Consider the following 7,310-nt stretch of genomic DNA (forward strand, 5'->3'; position numbering starts at 1 on the left):
GCCTAGGTTTACCGAATTTTAATCGAATTCTTGATTTTTTTCTCATCTTGAAAAGTCTTTTATCCAAAGTTTTGACTTATTGAGTTGACAACCAAAAGGAACATCAGTATAATCACCACAAGCAACATATGCTCAAATCAATCACAAACAATGACAAATACTGGTACAATGTCTAAAGGTCTGATCGAGGTTGGTCTCTTCTGCTACCATGATATTTATTATTGTGAAGGTATGTAGAGAACATTTCTTATTCTTTGAATAAAAAAGGTATATGATCTTAAATTTACAAGATCGATAACTTAAGAAAAACATTCCTGTGTAAGTGTGTTATGCAATTGTCAACAAAAAACGGCGTTAGCTGTGACATGTATATTATAAAGTATCATGTTATTAATTAGACTGCTTATATTTATAGAAGTCAACAATGCTTTGCTAAATCATAGAATGTGAGGTATGGTATATATTTGCAAGGTCAATTTCATTTTTTTAAAGAAGAAAAAAGTATAAGTAGTTTTTTTTTTGACTACAGCATGTTCAAATTACTAAGAATTCTTTTATCAAAAATTTAAATCCTGATGATGCATGCTGAAAACATTTTTATCGTCAAAACCAATATCGTTTGAATTCCAGCCGTAATCTTATAGTAACGTGAAAAAAAAGGCTTTAAAGGGACATTCACTATTCATTAAGGTCTTCCGTTTCCAACGGAAGACCTTTCTATTATTGTGCGGGTTAAGATTTTTCTTATTTTTCTTTTTTTTTTTGTTTCCTAGACGCGAACTTTGAGGCTTCATATCTTGCTCATTTCTGAACGGTTTTTGCTCAAATTTTCAGGGCTAATGTACTTTACAAAACACTATCTTAAGCAATTCATAAAATTTAGAATTCCCTTTCCGTTAAAGAGTTATTTCCCTTTTAAAAAATTTTAGGGCCTTTTGTTTCCAGACAAAGGCTCTGAGACTATGATAGCAGGGAATGGGAATCCAACGAATTTGAATAGCAGAGACATTGTTGTGGTGCACATCGGTTTTTGTTTTTAGATTACGTTTTTTATTTAGGAAAAGGTAGGGGGTCAAAAAACAGGATTAAAAAAAGTGCAAAAATTTAGACATGTTTTCCTTTATATCTTTTAAACAAAAAATATTTTGTTAAGACATGTAGAATAAAAGTTGTGCAGAATATCAATGGCTTTCATTTGACACCAATAAAAAAGGGCTGGCCCCTTCAATTAAGGGCGAATGGCCCCTAAAAGTTTTTGCTTAATAACTCAAAAACGGTTAGGATTTTGATATGGCTGTCGCTGGAAAAGTTGTTTGTTGGGATCTCATAAAGGTCGTTACAATGTTATTTTGTATGAGATTTGTGTAGTATGAGTGTAAAAAGCTTTACATGTTAACATGTACCTGTTTTCATTTGACAAGTTATCGAAAGTCTTTGCGCGTACAACTGGCATAAAGTTACCGCAAAAAATGTATGCTGGTTTATACAAACGGCATTAATTCATAAGAATTTTCTTTTTTTAGAATACGTGCTTTATTTTAGGAGTTTAAGTCATTGTTGTTAAGTTCTTATAATGCACAATCCTTAAAAAACGGGATTTGGAAAACAAATCATTGTTTTTCTTTTCTAGTAAACCACAAAATATGGAATTAAAAAAAAAGCTATGCATTACATTATAGTTATTAACTCCATGCATTTAAAATCTACCTTGAATCAGAGCTGTGTGTGTGTACCATTACGTAAACTCTCCCTCGCCCGCGGCCGAGAAAATCGGTCACCATTGTCGCGGCTGGACTACCTAGCGATCAGCGGTTATCTAATACACGAGAGTTGCGTCTCTCATATATGACTTTATTTATTCGCAAACTCAAGAATTGTTTTCGTTTTGATTATACATATTTTTTTATGGATTAAACGATTGGGTGTCAATTAAGAAATCGTTCAGTTAATTAATAAAGGAATGTCATTTTCAATCTAAAGCAATAATAGACATAGATCAATTGTGGGTTTTAAGTTTAAAATAAATAACTTCTATTTGATAGAGTAAGGTCATTATACTGCAATCTTTTCAAAGCTTCCTGGGTTCTGAGCTGTGCGGGTCTGTGCGTTGTACCTTTACGTAATCTATCGTTCGCCCACGGCCGAGGATCTCGGCCACGGCTGCACTACATAGCGGTTATTTAATACACAAGATTCGCACACCGAGACTCACACTTCCATGCTTATGAACGTGTTTGAGTTAATATAGCCGTAAATACAAGAACTGTTTTAATTTTATGTTATCAAAGTTTGTCCATTTTGTATTTTTTTAATTAAATTTGAGTGTAAATGAATATTAATGAACGATATTACTCCAAATCGGAAACATCGTCAGACATAAATTAATGGTTGGTTTGTTTATGTAAAATATTTTATAAACTGTACAAATAATGCTTTAAATCAACAACAACAAACCCTAAATATTAAACATTTAAATGATGATCATCCATCGCACATGGCTGAGGGGCTGATTCTCCGAACGCCTACTGCCCAATTATCATTATACAATTATACTGGACAATTATGAGGCCTTCTAAAGGGGCACAGGTAGACTTTACCTGTGATTCCTTGAATGAAAAATAATATAACAGTCTGTCATTTTTGAATGTCGTTATAATTAAAATTGTTGCATAAATAAAAAGAAAACATTGACTCAATTTTAATATATTTATTTTATTTATTTGCACTACATATAATTTAAAAAAATGTTTTAAAATTGCATACCATTTTATATACAATTGTCCTTTTTTGGACACATAGCACTGTTTTAAAACACTCATAAATACATGGTTGTCTAAAACATTAATAACAATTCATAAAGTTTTAAAAGTATAATTCATACCAGTATATATACAATATTTACAAAGTAATTTGGGCACGGAGTCTGTCTTAATGTTCTTTCACTTTCACTGTCACTATGTCAATGTCCTAAATGAAGAAGTTCCGATGCTGAATCTGCGTAGGTCATAAGGTCGATGATCCCGTCTTGGTATCGCTCCTTCAGGGTCTGCAGTCTCCTCTTGATGGTCGCATACTTCTTTGTCGGTTGATGAATGGTTCCTCCTGCTTGTTTCTGGATTTGAAGAATTTCTTTGCTGTTCTGGATGTCCTTGAATATCTTGATGACAGTGTAGATGTTTGGGTGCGCGTGTAGGGCCATCCTCTTCAGCTTCCCATGCCATGCTTCTAAGTTGTTATTGGTCCGTGGTCCATTGGTTCCGAAGTGATTCCAAATAAGTCTGTCACCATTCACCCACTGTTCTGGCAGCAAGGTCTTGAAGGTAGTCTGTAGTCGCAAACGCAAGTATCCTGTTGTTCTGGAAGATGTCATCTAGAAGAAGGAATTGTTGACCCGTCTCTGTCTCTGTCCATTTCCCCTCCAGTCTGATGTCTGCTGTAGTCTTTGGAAGTGGTGGTGTCTGTTTCCTGCGGGCTCTGTAGAGTGATGACCTGGCGGTGTTGAAAGTCGGCAGCCTCTCAATGAGCTCTCTGCTGGTGTCGTCCCATTCGTTGTCTCGGAGTTTGTTGAGTTCTTCGCTGAAAATGGAGGGGATGGGCCTAACTTCATCTGTACATCTTCTGGAGATGGCTGTCATAATTTGTTTGGCGACAACTTCAGTGTTGTCCGCTGCATGGGTGTGTTGCTGTCGTCCAAAACCTGTGGGGATGTCGTTCTCTGTTGAGATACTGGCGGAACATCCAGATTTAGTGCACCTCCAGAAGATCTTGTTGTCCGTCCTTCGATTTAACCGGTAAATGTAGCCATTGAATGTGAGATTATGTCCCCCTCTTCTGTTGGTGATGAACTTAACGTTCATCTGTGCATTTGCCATTGTGAGTTAAAAGTGATGATGTCTGGATTCTTTCCTTATATTTATACAATTCTGCAGCTTGTGTTCATTTATTTACAACTTGGATGAATTCAGTTTAACATCATTTATTTACAGCTTGGATGAGTTCAGTTTAACATCATTTATTTACAGCTTGGATGAGTTCAGTTCAACATCATTTATTTACAGCTTGGATGAGTTCAGTTTCACATCATTTATTTACAGCTTGGATGAGTTCAGTTTAACTTCATATATTTACAGCTTGGATGAGTTCAGTTTAACATCATTTATTTACAGCTTGGATGAGTTCAGCTCAACATCTTTACAGTAATTGATTTTAAAACTAATATTTTAAAAAATATCAAAGTGATTTTTTTTTACCATAATGATGTTCAATTACTTGGTTTTATGACTTTATTGAAGCTTATGTCGTTCGTTTATTCACAGCTTGGACAAATTTGTTGAAGAAAGTGATTTTTTATCATAATTTTATCTCAGTCATAATTTAGATTTTCATCCTTTAAAATCTCTGATTTTAATTTATACCTTAAGATATAATGTTTTATTTTGTTAAGATGTAAATTTAAAAATGAAGAAAGATATTTATTTATTTTTTTAAATAATATTTAATGATTATTTTATTTCACTGAAACATTTAGGTTATATAGCTCTATTTATTGCATCCTTTTATTTATTTTTTTTGAATTAAATATAAGATAATGTTGTCTACCTGTACCCCAAAGTATATACAGGTAAAGTCTACCTGTGCCCCAAAGTATATACAGGTAAAGTCTACCTGTGTCCCCTTAGAGGGCCCCATAATTGCCTTGACCAATTATTATTTTTAATTGAGGAGTAGGCGTTCGGAGAACACACCGGCTGAGGAGATCCGGCGCGAGTGGACAAGTGATCCGCGGTCGGTTCGTGATCTTCTACATGTACCTTATCACGCGTTCATGTTTCATATTTTGCACGGACACAACTATATTTTATTATGTTTTCAACTGTTGAAACGATAAATTTATTTTACGTGTACAGTTGATTAAGCATTGATGTATACGATAGCGTACAAGGTAGTTTAAAAATCAAATCAAATTATAATCAAAGTTCCATGTTACATGTTTGCGGTAGGTGCTAGCACGATAAAAGAATGTCCTGAGTTGAGGCATTCGATGATTATTTAAAAGAATATTCACATGAGTTTTAAACAACTTTAGATTAGTGCTATCGGTCACATATTAATCACTTCTGTAGTTTTTTTTACATGTTCGTTTTATTGTGGAAGCGAACTCATTGCTGCCCCCCCCCCCCCTCCCTCCTCTCGCCCCGCTGACCGGAGCTCGCGCTGTATATTTTTATTTTGGCGAAACGATATCAAGATCTGTCGAAAATCATTTTTGGTGGCTTCGCCTTATGTGTAACATTTTGTTTCACTTTCCCACCCATTTGTTTATTCGGTCAGTCTGTGTTAATTCAATCGCCACGTGCGACCCTTACATGTACATGTATAATGGCGTACATTGTATAGATTGTCATGATCTATTTGAATTAAGTACCATACGTAAAGATTCCCATAATAATTAATTGCATGACTGTGTACATTGTAGGCAAATCCCTGTGAATTAATTACTTCTAAGACCTCTTGTTTTCCGTTAACAGTGGTTTAAATAATTATAATAATTACTTGTAAAATTATCTATAATCGGGATTCCAAAGAACTTACTTACCGCAATTCATAGAAATGATCAGTATGTTTTCTTTCTATGTTTACATTTAATTTTGTTCAAATAATTAATAAATTTTCCATCATTTAATTGTGTGCTTCATCAAATACTGATTCCGACTACCTTGAAGTCATTAATTTTTCCATTGGCTATTGACAAAAAAAGAGACGCTTGACCATCCAATGAAAACAAATACACTGAGTTGGATTGACAGGTTCAGCCAGGTGCAGGTCTCACCCGATGTCCGAGGTTATGTGTTTATGTGTGCCGCTTGTACAAAGCCGAATGGTCTTAGTAAGAGTTATCGATGTAAAAAAAAAAAAAATACATGCTTATCAAAACATGCTCGTGTAAGTTAAAGTTGATTAAGGCTTGTTCCAACAGAATTCATGTTTTGCTAATTGTATTTAATATTTTTTATGTATATAGCGAATTTTAATATTGTACAGTCATTTTACCGGTAACGAATCAGTATGCGGTTTCTTCGTGCATGCAACTATTATTATCGGAATCCCAAATAATTATTTTTTTATGTTTAAATCGCGTTTCTTTGTCCTTCTAAACTGTAGTATCAAACTTCCAAAAATATAAAGGAAGTAATTTCAACACCCCCTCCATTTTCCTAGTTTCGAATTCGTTTCCCAGTATCGAATTAAGCGCCCTTTATCACTTCTGACCGAATATTTTGAGGCGAATTAATTTCAAAGATATACTAGAGGTACATTTTAATAGAGAATAAATGAAGAAGGAAAAACAATAATGGGAATATGTCCTTTAAACAAATAATATGATCGTTATTTTTATCATACCGTTTTCCCGTCAAATTAAAACTGGACTTGAACAGTTTTCATTTGCGTTACTTTATAATATTGAATTATCATAAAAACACTTTATAATAGTAATTGATGATAAGTAGATGCCATTTTCCTTTGTTTTTCCCGTATATCTATCAATATATGAAGCCAAATAATACTTCTGTCGCAATGAACCGAAACTAGGAAAACTACACGTGGTTCTATTTGAAGTCGTAATTTCATTCAAAGCTCCATTATTATTTGATATGATGCATTATCTTTTTAAATGAATTATATTTACTTATTATCCACTAAATAGGGATCAATAACAAACTTATTTTCATAGTAAGGCTTAATTGTTTTCACATTTTCGTTTTTTCTGCTTTGAACTTCCGGCAGCTCATTATCTGGGTCAATTTTTTTAATTTGTAAACAATTCGGTAAATAATCGTGCAAATGGCAAACAACTTCACGCACTGATAGAATATTTATTTTTGTTTTATAATTACCTAGCTATGATTTTTTAAAACCTCAACTTCGTCTTCCACTAGTAATTTTTCTAAAAATTATTCGATTCTGGCAAATATTCGTTGTAAAAAGATAAGTATATAATTCCCTCTAGATTTTATTTCATGAAAATACCTACAAAAGAGTTTTGCCAATTACAAACAGTTTAAGGTACATGTAATGTAAAACACGGGCGCCATTATGAAACAAATTGTCAGAGAGTTCCGAATAAAATCTAATTAACGTTTCACATGGTTCTCGCACGCTTTGCTCGAAGCGATTCACACGCTTTGTCCGAAACTCTGCACGCTTTGTCCGAAACGCTAAACGGTTTACACGAAACGCTTCACGATTCACACGAAACCTAAACGGTTAACGCGAAACGTTTCTTGCACGTAAGTCGCACGCTTTTTTGG

The sequence above is a fragment of the Magallana gigas genome, chromosome 4 (genome assembly GCF_963853765.1).
Source record: "Magallana gigas chromosome 4, xbMagGiga1.1, whole genome shotgun sequence".
Lineage (NCBI taxonomy): Eukaryota > Metazoa > Mollusca > Bivalvia > Ostreida > Ostreidae > Magallana > Magallana gigas.